Genomic DNA, 17,500 nt, shown 5'->3' with positions numbered 1-17,500 from the left:
GGCACTATCTGTGACTGTTGAAGCTACACAGATTTACAAAATACAAGGAGTTTGCACCAGCAACTGTACCCCCTCACATGTCCAGATGGGCTTTCAGCTTTTAGTATTTTTATTTCATTGTGTAGGTGATGCGTTTGGCGGGTTAGTAATCTGTTGTGATGTGAAGTATCGTACTGGGTTTTTTTTTTTTGTAGAATTGAGAGAATTGGCAGTATTTGTTTGAGGTTGTAACGTTCTGAGTTCAAATTTTACTGGGGTCAACACTGCATTACATTCTTCCAGGGTCGCTTAAATGAAATATCAGTCAAGACAAGAGTCGGTCAAAGATACAAATGTATTTGGTTTTTGTTTTTTTAAGCACAAAGTTCTTTGATATTTACTATTGGCTTTGGCATTCACCACTTTACTCATTCTTGTATCAAAGAAACCGTTTTGCTTTCTGTTACTTTATTAAAATTTTACACTACAATCTTCACATATTAAAAAAAAACTATAGAAAATCATACTCAATGACTTCCCATATTTATTTCACTTCTTCCTTTGAATATATTTCTTTGAATATTTCTTCCTGTGATAAATTTCCTTCTACTTCATAACAGTTATCAATGGTTTAAGCTAGACACTGTTCTGATTAGGTATAACAATATTGTTCGCGTTTGTATTACAATAAAATATACAAACTACTAGTTTGAAATACCAGAAACTACATTTGGCTTCTGTTCTCCTTTCGTAACAAAATTTACAACGGTACCATATCAACCAATTCATATTATCTGTTTCTCTTCTTTTCATTATTAGGTTCATGACCTTTGATTTCATAGTAAACTTTTTTGTATAATTTACAATAGTTTTATCCGAGATGCTTGCATTTTCTTTGTCAATTGAGATCCAATCATAAATGTGGAGAATCAGAAGGAACGATTCCTATCTTATGCACTCGTAGTATTTAAGAATTAGTAGTATTCGATAGATGCCGTTTGTGCGTCAACTGTTGAAGTTTGGAGAGATCTCGGCATCTTTAAAGACATTTCTACAAAAAGACTGCTGTTAAGAACTCATTGGGATTTAGAGGGGCAGTGGTACTGTTAAGTTGGTGGGCCACTGGGGTAACGGTAGTGAAACGGATAAACAAAGATGGTGTTGTCACTGGTTCACTGATTCCGACGTACATTTTGTCAGTGCAAGAAACATGGAAAAAAGTTTCCACAATTTAAGTAGTTCCTTCATTTTTTTTTCTCCTGTTTTTTATTCATAACATTTGAGAGGAAGCTATCTACTCTCTGCAATGTAATACATTTTAGAAAGACAGTGAGAGAAAGTCATTTGGTATCGTTTGCAGCGAGAAAGATGATGTAACGATAACGGTGAGTAATAACAATGTAGATGAGACTAAAGGTATCTTTTTAATTTTTGTCTCTTATTTATTTCAATCACTGGTCTGCAGTTATGCTGGTGCACCGCTTTGAAGGGTTTAGTTGAACAAATCGACACCAGCACTTGTTTCTTTTTTTAAGACTGGTACATATTCTATCGGTGTCTTTTTGGTAAAGTGCTAAGTTACAGGGACGTAAACAAACCAACACCAGTTGTCAAATGGTGATGGAGGGACAGTAATCCAAACGGTTGACAGCAAAAACAGCATCTCAGAACCCATCCCACCGGCGTCTTACACCTCGTGTAGAATGCTACAAAAAAGATGCATCATTTTTTCTACTCTAGGCACAAGGCTCGAAATTTTAGGGGAGAGGGCCAGTCGATTAGATCGACCCAGTACGCAACTGGTACTTAATTTATCGACCTCGAAAGGATGACAGGCAAAGTCGACCTCGGCGGAATTTGAACACAGAACGTAAAGACAGACGAAATACCTATTTCTTTACTACCCACAAGGGGCTAAACACAGAAGGGACAAACAAGGACAGACAAACGGATTAAGTCGATTATATCGACCCCAGTGCGTAACTGGTACTTATTTTATCGACCCCGAAAGAATGAAAGGCAAAGTCAATCTCGGCGGAATTTGAACTCAGAACGTAGCGGCAGACGAGATACCTATTTCTTTACTACCCACAAGGGACTAAACACAGAGAAGACAAACAAGGACAGCCAGACGGATGAAGTCGATTATATCGACCCCAGTGCATAACTGGTACTTAATTTATCGACTCCGAAAGGCTGAAAGGTAAAGTCGACCTCGGAGGAATTTGAACTCAGAACGTAACGGCAGACGAAATACGGCTACGCATTTCGCCCGGCGTGCTAACGTTTCTGCCAGCTCGCCGCCTTACGTTGCGCGTATAATACTGTAATTTAAAAAAGCAATTTTAATTTTGCTCGTTGTTTTATGCTACTACTGTTAACATTGTATTCAATGAATGACGTATAGGAATTATTATTTTCGAGTAATTGTACTAAAGACATTCCCAAGTGTTTTGTAGGGTCCGTTACAAGAGAAAGCCCATTGTGAGTTAGGTTACACCATAAGTTACTGCATTGGGTGACACCAACCCTAATGAGATCACTGGATCAACTTTGCCTTTAACCTTTTCGAGGTCGATTACATAAGGCATCAGTTAAGTATTTTAATTGGTATAATATTCCCCACCCTCCCAATTTGAAGCATTGCACCTTACTCGTGTAAGAAATCAATACAGCATTATGCATTATTCTAGTGAGGGAGGTGCTCTAAGAAAGTATCTTTAATTTGGTCCCTTTACGATCAAACCATTTGTTTGTATATGTATAAGTATGTACGTATACGTATATATGAATACGCGCGCGCACACACACATACTTGTCCCCATATTTCTCAGAAAATTAGTAGAACATTACTGCTTTGACATTATGTAATACAAGATAGGCCATTTTCAATAACTATAAAATGTTGACCACGCTGAGAATTGATATGTATAATATATTCATATAATTATGGAACCAATGAAGTTAAATAGCTCCCAAATGACTAGTCATGTTTAGAAAAAATATAATCCAATAAATGAAATAGTATACATGTAAATAGACAAAAAAATCTGTTTACGTCTATAGCCATGTATATACATGTCTGCTGGCTTTAATTATATTAGGTCGCCACACAATGAGACAGCAGGTTAAAATAAGAACAAAAATTAACAAGCTGCGTGCTTAACAGCCTTGTCTTTCTAGGCGCGCGAGCATAGGAGGATTGATGTCAACGAAGTGAATGTTATCAACTTATCGACTCGATGAAACGAACAAAATCAAATTGTTATCTGAAATCGCTTTCTTTCTGTTTTTTTTTTTTTTCTTTCTTTAGATGGATTTTACTATTTGCTGATTTTATAAGGGTTTGTAACTGTTTTGTCTACATGTTCAGACGAGAAAAGTTAAGGATTTTCGATAAATCACTAAGATTTGACATCAATTCATGTAAAGATGTAATTAATAATAAATACCGATCGATTGTCTGTTTATTCGTATCATGAATCTAATTATAATAAAAGGGTCAACGAGGAGACAGGTCTTCAACATTCGTACTATTGAAAAACATCAAGTAGTGCAGTCAACAGATTAAAGCACATACTGGTAGGCAGGAAGTATGTCATCTCCGTTGGAAGGTGGTAGGTAGTTCAAATAGCAGAAGTATATAGATCGATCCCTACTTGAGTATGTAGATCAATGTCCAGCAAACAAGATGTGATTTTGACATGCAATCATTTATATTTTGATACATAGGTATCGCTGTTTACCTTTGTTTTGGAAGAGACAAGAAAATCGTTAACAGCTGATGATGCTTTCTAATTTTTTTTGTTTGGCATAAGGTCACCAATTTTGAGAGGAGGAGGAATCGATTATATCGACCTCGGTAATCAACTAGTACTTATTTAATCGACAACCGACGGAAGAACGGCAAAGTCGACCTCACTAGAATTTGAACTTAGAACTTGAAGAACTGAAAATTAACTGCTAACAATGATGATGTAGTTTGTTGGAAAAACCGCTGCTGGATTGACTACCAAAATCAAGAATCGAAGATTCATATTCCATCATCGGTGCTGGGCAATGTCACTGATATTGCCCAGGATACATAAAATATCAATGACTCGGTCGATGTGAAAGTAAATCGGTATCAAACTTTGGATATAACTCACTGCTGGTAGGAACAAGGGTATTGTATATTTAACAAAAGGTTCGTTAGTTTGCAATATTCTCTTAATTGGCCTGAAAATGTTGGGACTCACTTCAATGTAATGTTCTCCCAAACTGCCAGAGCTTCATCAAACGGGTCATAACAGTACTTATATATAACTCGATATCAATCCCATAATCCAAATGGAAATGTCCCTCCTAGAATGGTTGTTATTTTCTAGATTTCCTTTTCGACTGGTAATTTTGTAAGCATTTTTATTGCACTACATGGCTTAATTTGAACAGTGTGTCTCCGTCGACTAAAGTGTAGTTGTATCCGCCTATCAAACACTATTATCCGTTTAAAACCAATGTCAACAGCCTATAATCATTATATCCGCTACTGAACTTCTTTTGCGCGCGCGCGCACACACACATACACACACACTGTACAGATTAATGGGGCGGGTAACAGATTCAAAACTCATGGTTGAGAAACATTGATTGCTGTTTACGACACGCACTTGCAATTCATTTTCCTTTCTCTTGTGAAATCATTCAGGCGTGGTAACAGAAAACTCGATATAATGTTTGAGAGACTAAGATAACATGGCTGTATGATTTAGACGTTCGCTTCGTGACCACGTGATTCTAGGTTCGAACCCGCAGTGAAATAGATTGGGCGATGGATTTCCATGAACACCTTATAGTGATTAATGCCTTTGTACGAGCAACTTGACAGACGGAAACTGTGCGAACACTCGTCATATACATGCATGTGTGTAAGTATGTGCGCGTGTGAATGTATTTTCGTGTTTGTATTCGTATATTTGATATAACCACGCCGATTGAAACTGGTGTTATATCAAAAAGACAACTTAGCCACTCGATAAATATAAAGTGATAAAGTAAGTAGTATGGTTGATATAAAAGAGTAAAACCATTGAATGCGATACTCTAATAGTGCAGCAGTTCAATAACTGAACCTGGTAAACCATATGATGGTTCCATTGACATTATATCTGGAATAAAACTTTCACTTCATTGATATTGGTTCCACATTTTGGCACAAGGATAGCAATTTTGTGGGAAGGAGTATTTTATCAATATCGAAAGGATGAAAGGTAAAGTCGACCTCGGCGGAGTTCGAACACAGAATACAAGGCAAACGAAATGTCACTAAGCATTTTGTCCGGCGTGCTAATGACTCTGCCAGCTGACCGCCCTCTATTGACTTCGTTAATATCGATAATGCTTTGTCGAGACAAGAGAAACTTGATGTGAATCACATGGTCTTCGTGTAAAAATATTATTCTTCGTGCCCACACAGAGAAGGAAAATTAGAAACCACTCCAGTGTCGTTTGTTTCTGATATTGTTTAAGATATTTTTGTAGTAAACCATGCAAATATTTCAGTCTTGGCATGCAAAATAATGAAAGTGTTCCTCCGAGGAATAACGAGCGAGACTGATTTCTGCAGATGGCCATATGTTCTCTGATCTGACTGACCAAAGAGGTGATTCGGGGACCCAGAGCTCCAGGTAGCAAAACCTATATTTGTAGCTGATTTTTTGTTACCGCTAGAGAAGTTATTGTTGCAGGTAGCATTCTAAATCTGAGTCATGCCGCTTCGAAACGACAAGACTGTGATACCGTTCGGTCTTCTATAGTCTCTTCGGCCTAAAGTCACTGACTCCAGACACGTTAGACTACCGTCTGTGTACAAACTACGGTCATACTAAAGCTTTCAATAATGATTTACCGCTCGACCAGTCATTTATTTTGCTGTAGATTGACACTGTATTTTCTACAAGGTACTACAATTTAATTGCATAAAGATAATTAATTTTTGCTTATCTGGGTAATTAGAAAGAAAATTTACATCCGAAAAATATAAAAATTACTCTTTGGCAGACATTAAGTTCTATCTTGAGCTCATTATATGGACCATACCCTGTTTTCTATAGCGTGTAGACGACTGAGAGTATATGACTTTCTTCTGAACGGGCTGCCAGTACGTCGCAGAGTTAACCCCCAGATATTGCTGAGTGGACGGAAGGAATGAAATAAAAAAATATCTTGCTCATGAACATAGGTTCAATTTTTTCGCCCAGATCGAGAACTGAATCAGTGACCAAACGATCGAGAGCTCAACACCCAAACCACAGTCATGCATCTTCACTTTGGAATAGTCAGCTTACTGAAACCATAAATTTATTAGCCATATATTCGAGCCATTTAAATCACCTATAATTTCTTGTTTGGTAATCAAACAATGCATACATCAACAGAGTATAGAGCGGAGCAGAGATAAATAGATTCAAAATATTGGCTGAGAAATGACATTGATTTTTTGCCTACCAAGTACAGTCCGAATCTTATTTTCTTTCTCTTGTTGAAATCGCTCAAGCCAGACAGAAATAATGTCTCAGGAATATCGATTATATATTTGATAGGTTAACATCGCATAGCTGTGTGTTTAAGACACACGTTTTGCTAGTACATGGTGTCTTCAGTAGCCTCGTATTGGCCAATTCATGCAAATTGCATACAGATTTTCCTCCAACAACGAGAAAGGCTAACATGTAAAATTTGATCGATAATAAATTTAAAACTTTGAAGAAGAATAATTATACTGATTTCAAATTTTGACACAAGGTCAGCAATTTGGCGGGAGGAGTAATTCGATTACATCGATCCCTGTTATCAACTGGAACTTATTTTATCGATCCCGAAAGGATGAAATGCAAAGTTAACCTCGGTGAAATTTCAAATCAGAACACAAAGAAGGATGAAATGCCGCTAAGCAATTTTGACCTGCGTACTAACCATTCTGCCAGTTCACCGCCTTGAGAATAATAATTATATTGGCCAAAGAACTCCATTTTTTTTTATTTCTTTTTCTTTGTTTTTGAGATTCAATTTTAAATTGACAAACCTGAATTGTTTTCCTGAACTAGAATCGAATAAGGAGGAAAGTGAAACGAAAAAAAAAAATTAATTGAACTGAAAAATACATTTTGATGAAAATTCAGTATAAATCTGGAAGTCGATTCATATCGGAAAAGAATTTTTAATTTTTATAATTTGATTTGAGATCAAATTTAAGTTCAGTCCAGATAGGATCTCAGCTAACCATGATAAATCGAAGAAACACTCATCAATTATACAATGCTCTAATCTCCTCCTGTATTGCTGTACGACACTGATTTACAGCTAAGCGATGTGTGCATCCCCTTACTATATATTTACATGCAAATTGATTGGCTGAGTGTTAGTTAATTTTTGTGATAAGGGCAGGTTTTTTAACTGAGGACAATCAACCACCGACTCAATAATCAACAAGAACAGCTGTGATCATGTAGCATTACTCTTCATTGCTCTTATTATTCAAAGGGAAAGATCAGCACCTTTTATCTAATTAGACTGTACAGATCCTGAAGTCAGTTGTGTTGATATTGAAGTTGAATACCAGTTGAACAATGTTCTCAGGAAAACGAGTGAGTCGGGGAGTTCTAGAAGCATACATTTCTAATAAGGAATGATTTGAGAGGGGTTTTGTTTCAGTGAGGGATCTGGAAGGATCGAAACAATAGGGCAGTGCTTCTCAAGAGAGGAGGGGACATTGAGAAGGTGTTTTATTTTTTAACTTTTTAAACTTTCCCAACATCAGGAGAAAAAAAAATCATATGGATATACAAACTCTGTTTTCAGGTTTCATTTATAAAATGATGATTCAGCGGGTAGCAAAAATAGTTTTACTAATATTTTAGGTAGAGTCTGGTATTATTTAGTTTAAGAACCTTCACAGTAGTAGCGATTACAGGATAAACGTATCTATTGTGCGGGTTTGGATGGAAAGTTATACAAGAGTTAGTTCATAGAAACAGATACCGACTCGGAATCGTTGGAAGAGACAGAGCAATCAGACAGCGTTTGTAATGTGTTGATGAGTGACTTCTTGCCACTCAGTTTAAAGACGTTCTTTTGGTTGCACTAAGATGCTTGTTATGAAGTAGCAGCTCCACCGTTCCACTAAAGCTCTTACTTGAGAAGAGGTTTCAAGTTCAAGACTCAAGTGTTTTCCAGATCTAAAAGTGAAGCCTAGCCATTCGGATGCAATTTATACAGAGTGAACTCGCCAAGAGAAACTCGCCATAAGAAGCGCAGTATTTTTATAGCTACTTAAACATCAAAATTACTAGGAATTACATGCAACATTTCTACGACATTCACAATACAAGAATAAAGCATAATACAGAAAGCAGAAACACGTAAATATATTTAATGCACTGCTGGGTACCATGTTTGACTAACACATAGAAACAGCAATTATTTACAAACAATCCTCGATCCACCATAAACCATAACGTACTATAAATCTGCTATAAAAATAACACCATACTCCACGTCACAATAGATTACTAACCTACCAAACGCATCGGCTTCTCAACGAAGTAAAAATACTGAAAGTTGAAAGTTCATCTGGACATGCTAGGGGCACAGTTGCTGGTGCAAATTCCTTGTATCTATAAATGTGAAACCCCAACATTCGCAGATAGTGCTACTACATAGACAACCATCTCCCAACAAACACATTTGCAACATCCCAGGACTATTACAATAATATTTTAAGAACACTGTAACTCCCGCAGAGTTCACATAAATATAGAAATGCATAAACAAGAAAACGGTTTCATTATTAATCGAGATACATTACGTCAATATTAAATGTAAATGAGCAGCAGCTGTCTTGGTTGGACCGAATTCACTTTGACCGGCTGTGTTATAGCCACCATTAGAATCTACAAATATACAGAGCTAATATGGTTGCCAGACCTGCTAGAAATAGCAACCTATTCTCTTAGATCACACCGCACTATCTTACGAAAAGAAAAACATTGGACAATGTAGACCTTTATATGTGGCGATGGGCAGGACAGTCACAGCTAGAACAAAGCCTAACCAGTCTGACTCGGAACTAAGCAACAACCATAGAAAAACGAAGAGACATCACCATATCACATAGTTTGATTGATTGATTGATTCTAGTTTCAGCTCACGAGCTGTGGCCATGCTGGGACACCGCCATTTATCAATCAAAAGATGCAATATGATCTTCAATCATTTATCAATCAAAAGATGCAATATGATCTTCAACAAGATGGAGTTGTAGTATTATTGGTGCAAAGGATCTACAGATTGCGCCAAGTCGTTCAGAAAACTAACATACATTATGTCTGCTGGGTCAGGGCTGATCTAGAAGGAGCTACACGACTGTAACTTATATGACTGGACCGTCAGAATATATGTATATTAGTTATGGATGACATATGCAACGCCTATGAGATGATAATGAATCGTCATTTTCTTGACTTTGTCAACTCAATAATCCGTGCTTGAGTTAAGAAAAATATTCAGGCCGATTAGCGACTATCAAATTTGCACATTCTCAACACTAAATTACGGATATCTAAGTACATTCTTATTAGTGGTACTAGTCATATTTTTAATGATGTGTCAAATGTTTTCTTCTCCTGAGTTTGAAAAGTAATCTCCCGTTTGGTAACTAAAAAGAGAAATTTGCGTCTAGTACAATATTAAATTTTTAATCGTGTTTCTATTTCTCTAGTGGCTGAACAAAAATAAATGAATTGATAAAATATTAAAAACATACGCTTAAATGAGCAAACTATATAACTCCTCCTGTTGTTTATATTTACTCTTTTTACAAATTCAATAATAACGTCCGTAACTTGTTGACGAAGTAACATTATGGATTAGATAGAAACAATGTTGATATTATGAATATGATGCCAGTGGTGAGAGTATCGATGGAAATTTTGATATTAAAAGATAAAGAGACACCCACAGCTTCCATAATCAATGTCGTACTGTAACCAAATATAGGCTTACGCTGATAATACTTAAATCCCTGTCTCAGCAGCTGTTCAGACTTGTTACTGAATGTCATGGTTTCCTTTGCATATAAAGTGAGCAACTGAGGCTATTGATTAATGTTCTAGGAAGTAACAGTAATTATATCGAAAGTATTTAGTACTCAGATACAAACTGACACCTCTTCCCATCGTTTGCCGCAAATGTGAGCTGTTCTAATCATATTTTCACAGACTAAAAAGCATTCACATCTAGGTGGTCTAACTTGTCAGATCTAATTCAACAGGCTATCGATGAAAATTTTCTTAATAAAGCAAACATTCCCGCCGACAGCGGGCGGCGAGAATTTTCAATCAGGGTATTTAATTACTACAATACAAAGTCTATAAAAATAAATTGAATAACATCAGGGGTTTTTCTTTCTTTCTCTTTCTTTTTCGTTATCTGCCAACCAAAGAGATACAGTGACCATAATCCTTACGGGCACGTTCAAGTTTGTGACACAGATGAAATTGATGATAAGCTAATCCAGAAAAGCAGACAATATTATGATATCTGTAAAAAAAAAGACGGAGAGGGAGCATAGCGTGTTGATGGGTTGGTGGTTGAAGTGTGTTCATGAATGACGGTTCGCCTATGAGATTGATGATCACTTCTCTTTACAATAAAATGTGTGTGTGTGTGTGTGTGTGTGTGTGTGTGTGTGTGTGTAACAACTGCACCCTTCCAGATACATGAACAAACACTAATGTCAAATATATTTCTACCTCAAAGGCCAACAACTGTTCTCTAACTCCGCAGAAATTATATTCATCGATACCATTGGAGTTTAATCCTTATGAAAAACAAACAGGGTTTGCGAAACCTGCAATTTGTTCAGTATACTATGAGTTCTTTTATCTTTTATATATTTCAGTAATTAGACCGCGGCCATGCTAGAGCACCGCCTAGAAAAATTTCCAGTCGAATGAATTGACCTCAAAGCTCGTTGCCTTATAGCTTCATAATATTATCTGCAACTGTCGAGGAATGGGATTCTGTGTAGTGGTTCGATCAGCTAGGAATAGTAGCCAAATGTGCCAGCGAGATTAGACTCTATATCTGTGGTTCTCAACCATTTTTATGTCTAGTCTATGAACCCTTTTGATTACTATTCTATTTTTGTGGACCCCCATAGCCAGCAGATGTTTAAAAACATTTTTTTATGCTTCTTTCAAAATTACTATTTTGTTTTTTCACACATCTTCTCCTGTAAGGTGAACTATGTAAAATGTTAAAGAAACAAACCGAGATGTTTCTTGCTGTAAATACATCCAAAGTAGCTTTTTTGAGAACCACTGCTTTATATACTCGTCTGATCGGCTAGAGACAATAGCTAATCAATATTGCCAATCAGCGATGAGGATTCATTTATTCTTTCAAATGAATAACCCGCTCCTGGCTGAGTATTCCACAGATATGTATACCCACGACGTGATTCTGAGACAGAATGAGCGCAACAAGTCTATACCTTTTAAATTACAAGTAGAATCCACTGGACGGGTTTCTGTATAGTTTCCATCTATTCAGTTTCACTCACAAGGTATGGGTTGACCAGAGGCTACAGAAAATAACATTTATCCAAAATGCGACGTAGAAGGATCGAACTCAGGACATCGTGATTATGAAGCAGACTTAACCACTGGGCCAGACTGCGTAATGTGTATGTGGGGGGTGCGTGCGTAAGTGGAAAAAGAGATGACAAAGGAATAAACGATTATCTCATGAACTTCGTCAGCTTACAGCTGTTTCCGCTACGAGATGCAGTAGACTCAGATTTAGTAATATTTTTCTGTATATATACATCTTTCTCGTTTTTCTCCAGCGAGATAAAAGTCACTGAATGAAATAATTTGGGTCTTATCAAATTATTTCATTCAGTGAGATTTGTCTCGCTGGAGAAAGATGTTGTGGCTTGCTGTTCGCAGTCCTTTTGAACATCTCATGAAGTTAGTCATTTTGTGTGGCTATCCGAGTTATATTTTTAGCTCTTATTTCTAGCAATTGTAGGTGCTATTTTGCACTCTTATTTATGTACATGTATATATATATTCAAGACTAGAGTCGACAAATAAAGAACCAGTCCTGTCGATTCTGTTCTCTCTCTCTCTCTCTCTCTCTCTCTCTCTCTCTCCTCTTCCCTTTCTCCCCCCCTCTCTCTCTCTCAAAGAAGAAGAAGAAGAAATCGATTGTATTCAGTCCCAGAACAAAATGGGCTCTGACACAGTTAAAATGCCCAAGATAAGCGGTTGTGCAGGCTCCATCTAACAAATTTCGTTCACAGGGCTTCGACCGATGCGCTCCGGAGCTATGATAGAAGAGTAACACTTGCACAAAGTACCATACTATGAAATTGAACCCGTGCACATGTGGCCATCAAGTAAAACTTTTTTTAACCATACCACCATACCTGTGCCTCTGGCCCCAGCCTCAAGATAGATGAATAGACCGATTGTTGGAACGTAATCCGAGTGGATGTCTCCTTTCGAAACGTAGCAGTACATTGTTATAAAAACTTAACATCGCATCCCTTTTATTAATGGACAACAAGATTTACTTGACTCTATTGTTTGTTTGTTTGTTTTGCTTTATATTTTTGTTGTTGTTCTTTTTAATTAAGGTAGTTGCACTTTATATGAATAGAAATAGCTACAACCCATATTGTGGCTGTAGTTGTTGTTGTTGCTGTTTTTCTTCTTCTTCTCATTATTATTATTATTATTATTATTATTATTATTATTATTATTATTATTATTATTATTATTTGTTATTATTATTATTATTATTATTATTATTATTATTGTTATTATTATTATTATTATTATTATTATTATTATTATTATTATTATTATAATTGAGTTAACGTTCTCATATTCTTTCTTCCTTTCTTTCTGTTTCTCCCTTCCTCGAGTTCTGTTTTCCTTCTTTCCTTCCTTCCTTCCTTCCTTCCTTCCTTTCTCTCTTTTTTTTCTGTCCTCTCTGTCTGTTATGGAAATGGCCACTGTTCGTTGTTGTTGTTATTATTGTTGCTGCTGTTGTCTTTGTTGTTATGTTGTTGAAATTTTTGTTTTTGTTGTTCTATACATTGAAAATGAAGAGGAAAGAGGTCAAAATATAGTTACAGACAGAAGATACGTGCAAGAAAGAAAGAAAGAAAGAAAGAACTGAAAAACGCGAACAAGATGACGATAACAACTACGACATGTCTTGAGTATAATTTTACAATGGATACAAAAATCAACGCCGGACCTGAAATTATATAACGGTAAAGCCTAGATTTCACGATATCACGATATATATATAGTTTTTCTTTACATATGATAGACCTTTTACGAACCAATATTCATAGATAGAAAATATGTTTCATTAAAATTGTTTCTATTTTAAAACTTTCGATCTTGAAGTACCGAAAGTTCTTTCTCTCGTTTAGTTTTATAAATGTTTTGTTAAATTATTTCACTAAAGGCGTAGGAGTGGCTGTGTGGTAAGTTGCTTGCTTACCAACCCCATGGTTCCGAGTTCAGTCACACTGCGTGGCACCTTAGGCAAGTGTCTTCTACTATAGCCTCGGGCCGACCAAAGCCTTGTGAGTGGATTTGATAGACGGAAACTGAAAGAAGCCCGTCGTATATATATACTAGGCTTACAAAGGAGCCCGTCGTATATATGTACTAGACTTACAAAGAATAAGTCATGAGGTCGATTTGCTCGACTAAAGACGGTGCTCCAGCATGGCCGAAGTCAAATGACTGAAACAAGTAAAAGACTAAAAGATTATTTATATACGCTTACGTCCATGTCACGTGGAAAGCATCAGTTCTCGTCCGATCACCAAAGTTAAACCACGTCGAGCCTAATCAGTACTTAGATGGGTTACTTCTTGGGAAACCTGGGTGCTGTAAGCATCTCACTTTTTAAGGCGCAGGGGTAACTGTGTGGTAAGAATTTTGCTTTCCAACAATGTGGTCTTGGGTTCCGTCTCACAGCGTGACAACTTGGACACTTGTATTCTACTATAGCCCCAGTCCGACCTAAGCTTTGTGAGTGAATTTGGTAGACGGAATCGGGAAACACGCATATTATGTGTGTCTGTCTGCGTGATTGAGTGTATGCGTGTGTGTGTGTGTGTGTGTGTGTGTGTGTGTGTGTGTGTGTGTGTGTGTGTGTGTGTGTGTGTGTGTGTGTGTGTGTGTTTATGTCTATGTTTATCTCCCACCGCTTGACAACCGGTGCTGATTTGTTTACGTCACCATAATTTAGCGGTTCGGCAAAATACACGATAGAATAATCACCACGTTTTAAAAAAAAGAGTCAGTTGTGGCGTCGTTTTTTTTTTTTTTTTTTCCAGCTGAACCCATCAAGATGGTATCCCAGCACAGCTGCAGTTCAATGAGTGAAACAAGTAAAAGACATCTTATATTTTTTAGAATCATTTCATTACAATTTGAAAAAGTATTATTTTAAATGAATTTATCTCAGGTGATTAACTCTATAATTGGAACAATTTTCTTTAAAAACAAGATGGGGAGATTGTATGTGTGTGTATAAAAGTAAATTTAAAAAGCGAAAGTTAGGTGGTTGACATTCTGAAGTGAAAGTGTAATTCGTTGGATTTTTGTTTTGGCTGGTTAGTAAGAAGCTTGCTTCCCAACCACATGGTTTCCGGTTCAGTCCCACTGCATGGCACCTTGGACAAGTGACTTTTACAATTCTACAAAAGCCTCGGGCCGACCTAAGACTTGTGAGTGGATTTGGTAGACAGAAAATGAAAGAAACACATCGTACGTGTGTGTGCGTGCGTGTATTTGTGTGTTTGTGCGCGCGCGCGTGTCCCACCCTGCTTGGCAACTGGTGGTGAGGTGTTCACGTCCCCGTACCTTACTGGTTCGGCAAAACAACCGATAGAATAAGGACCAGGCTTAAAAATATAAGTACTGGGGTCGATTCATTTAACTGGAAATTCTCCAAGGCGGTGCCCCAGCATGACTGCATACTGCTTGTCGTACGAAGTTGGACAAGCGCCATATTCATTCTGAACTACCTTGGCGGTTTTATATGAGCTTTATTAAGAAATGACAATAGATGACATGTTTAGACTTGGGCTTCATCCCCTAGTTGACCTATTTCCTAAATACCAATATACAATCATACTAAAATCGAAAGAAAAATAAATCTAAAATACCAAGCACTTGCAAGAGAGAGAGAGAGAAACAGAGAGACAGAGAGACAGCGTGTGTGTGTGTGTGAATACAAGTACTCAAAATACATATCTTTTACTTCCTTCAGTCATTAGACTGCGGCCATGCTGGGGCACTATCTCGAAGGGTTCAGTTGAACAAATAGACACCCCACCCCACCAATATTTATATATTTTAAGGGCTGTGCATATTCAATAGATCTCTTTCGCTACAACTTACAGTGAAGCAGACAAACCAATACACACTAACATAAAGACACGCACACAGGTACATACATACATACAGACAGACAGACATGCAAATATATTTCTACACGCATGCATATATATATGTATATATATGTATACACACATATATAGGCGCAGGAGTGGCTGTGTGGTAAGTAGCTTGCTAACCAAACACATGGTTCCGGGTTCAGTCCCACTGCGTGGCATCTTGGGCAAGTGTCTTCTACTATAGCCCCGGGCCGACCAAAGCCTTGTGACGGAAACTGAAAGAAGCCTGTCGTATATATGTATATGTATATATATATATATATATATATATATATATATATATATATATATAATATATATATATATATATATATATATATATATGTATGTGTGTGTATGTGTTTGTGAGTCTGTGTTTGCTTGACAACCGATGCTGATGTGTTTACGTCCCCGTCACCTCGCGGTCCGGCAAAAAGAGACTGATAGAATAAGTACTAGGCTTACAAAGAATAAATCCCGGGGTCGATTTGCTCGACTAAAGGCGGTGCTCCAGCATGGCCGCAGTCAAATGACTGAAACAAGTAAAAGAGTAAAGAGTATATGAGTGCATTTTCATAGATTTCTTTATATATTGTATGTAAATATAGGTAAACATGCTGGTCTGTTTACCCGCCATCACATCTTCCTCACGCACACACATATGCATGTATGCATGTATTATTGTATGCTTATAGATTTTCTTTTGTGTGCGTGTGAGTATGTTTGTGAGAGTGTGTCTCTGTGCGAGTACGTCAGTGTGAGTGTATGCGTATGTGCGTGTACACACAAACATATAAGTAATGTAGTGTACATAAGTGTGTATAATATACATGTATATATGTAATCTACATATATACAATACATATATGTGTGTGTGTGTGTGTGTGTATGTGTGTGTGTGAAGAGCGTTGGCTCGAAACGTAAAAGACTTTCTCACTTTCCCGAGCGTTAAACTAATACACCTGTTAGTTGTTTACACACCTGTCTTCGTCTTTTGTTTTTTGTAAATTCCAACTATATACATATGATTGCTTCAATAACTGACGAGATGCCGGAGCAGGTTTCCGCCCCAACATCCGAAACTCGGAGTCTTATTATGGCAACCGAATAACTGTTACATATTATATTACAGATAAATTCCTCTATTTACATAATATCGAAGTCTCATTCATTCTTCTGTTGTTTTATCATTACTATTACTATTAATACATATATATATATATAATATATATATATATATATATATATATATATATATTATATATAATATATATATATATATATATATATATACATATACATACATACATACATACATACATACATACTTACATACATACATACATACATAGGTATAACAACAGATGGATAATGGTTCATTCGCTACAGCTGTCTGCAACGATTTTTTTTTATTGATTAACAGATATATTGCACTATGTGAAAAAAAATAGAGACAACAAGATAGATAGATAGATAGATAGATAGATAGATAGATAGATAGATAGATAGATAGACAGACAGACAGACAGACAGACAGACAGACAGACAGACAGACAGACAGACAGATAGATAGATAGATAGATAGATAGATAGATAGATAGATAGATAGATAGATAGATAGATAGATAGATAGATAGATAGATAGATAAAATTAGAAAAAACACCTTTTATCAATTCAAAATAAACAATTAAATTACACCATCTAGAAAATTAAATATAATAGAAAAGTTAAAATCAAAATAACAATAAAATGTAAAGATTAAGTAAATTGTAAAAATAATAATAATAATGATAACGTATATAATAGGTAGAAAAACGACACGTGTTTCGCGGCTATACTTAAGAAATGATTTTAGTAGTAGAGAAACCACTAAATTTGATATTTAGTCAACTTTGTTATAGATTGTTATATTAAATCTATAGATACTACACATGTATATTTATTATATGGTTAGCTTATTTAAGGAGTTTGACTATATTTGAAACATTTCTTATTTTGATTACAAT

The 17,500-nt window shown here is 36.3% G+C and overlaps 1 protein-coding gene, 1 long non-coding RNA gene and 1 pseudogene across 5 annotated transcripts in view; 1 reads left to right on the top strand and 2 right to left on the bottom strand.

The window, feature by feature from the left end:
* LOC118763676 overlaps window positions 1-8,328 on the bottom strand; it is a 20,152-nt gene extending 11,824 nt beyond the window's left edge. The window contains exons 1-2 of the long non-coding RNA XR_004999440.1: window positions 8,317-8,328; window positions 7,515-7,521 (exon numbers count right to left, since the gene is read on the bottom strand). This is a non-coding gene — a long non-coding RNA (uncharacterized LOC118763676). The remainder of the gene's footprint in view (window positions 1-7,514; window positions 7,522-8,316) is intronic.
* The window catches only part of LOC115212292, a 284,252-nt gene that overhangs the window by 252,190 nt on the left and 14,562 nt on the right, over window positions 1-17,500 (bottom strand). The gene's annotated exons all lie outside the window — the stretch shown is intronic.
* On the top strand, window positions 13,828-13,946 carry LOC115212497 (annotated as a pseudogene).

The sequence above is a fragment of the Octopus sinensis genome, linkage group LG5 (genome assembly GCF_006345805.1).
Source record: "Octopus sinensis linkage group LG5, ASM634580v1, whole genome shotgun sequence".
Classification (NCBI taxonomy): domain Eukaryota; kingdom Metazoa; phylum Mollusca; class Cephalopoda; order Octopoda; family Octopodidae; genus Octopus; species Octopus sinensis.
This window is presented reverse-complemented; position numbering and strand designations above follow the sequence as displayed.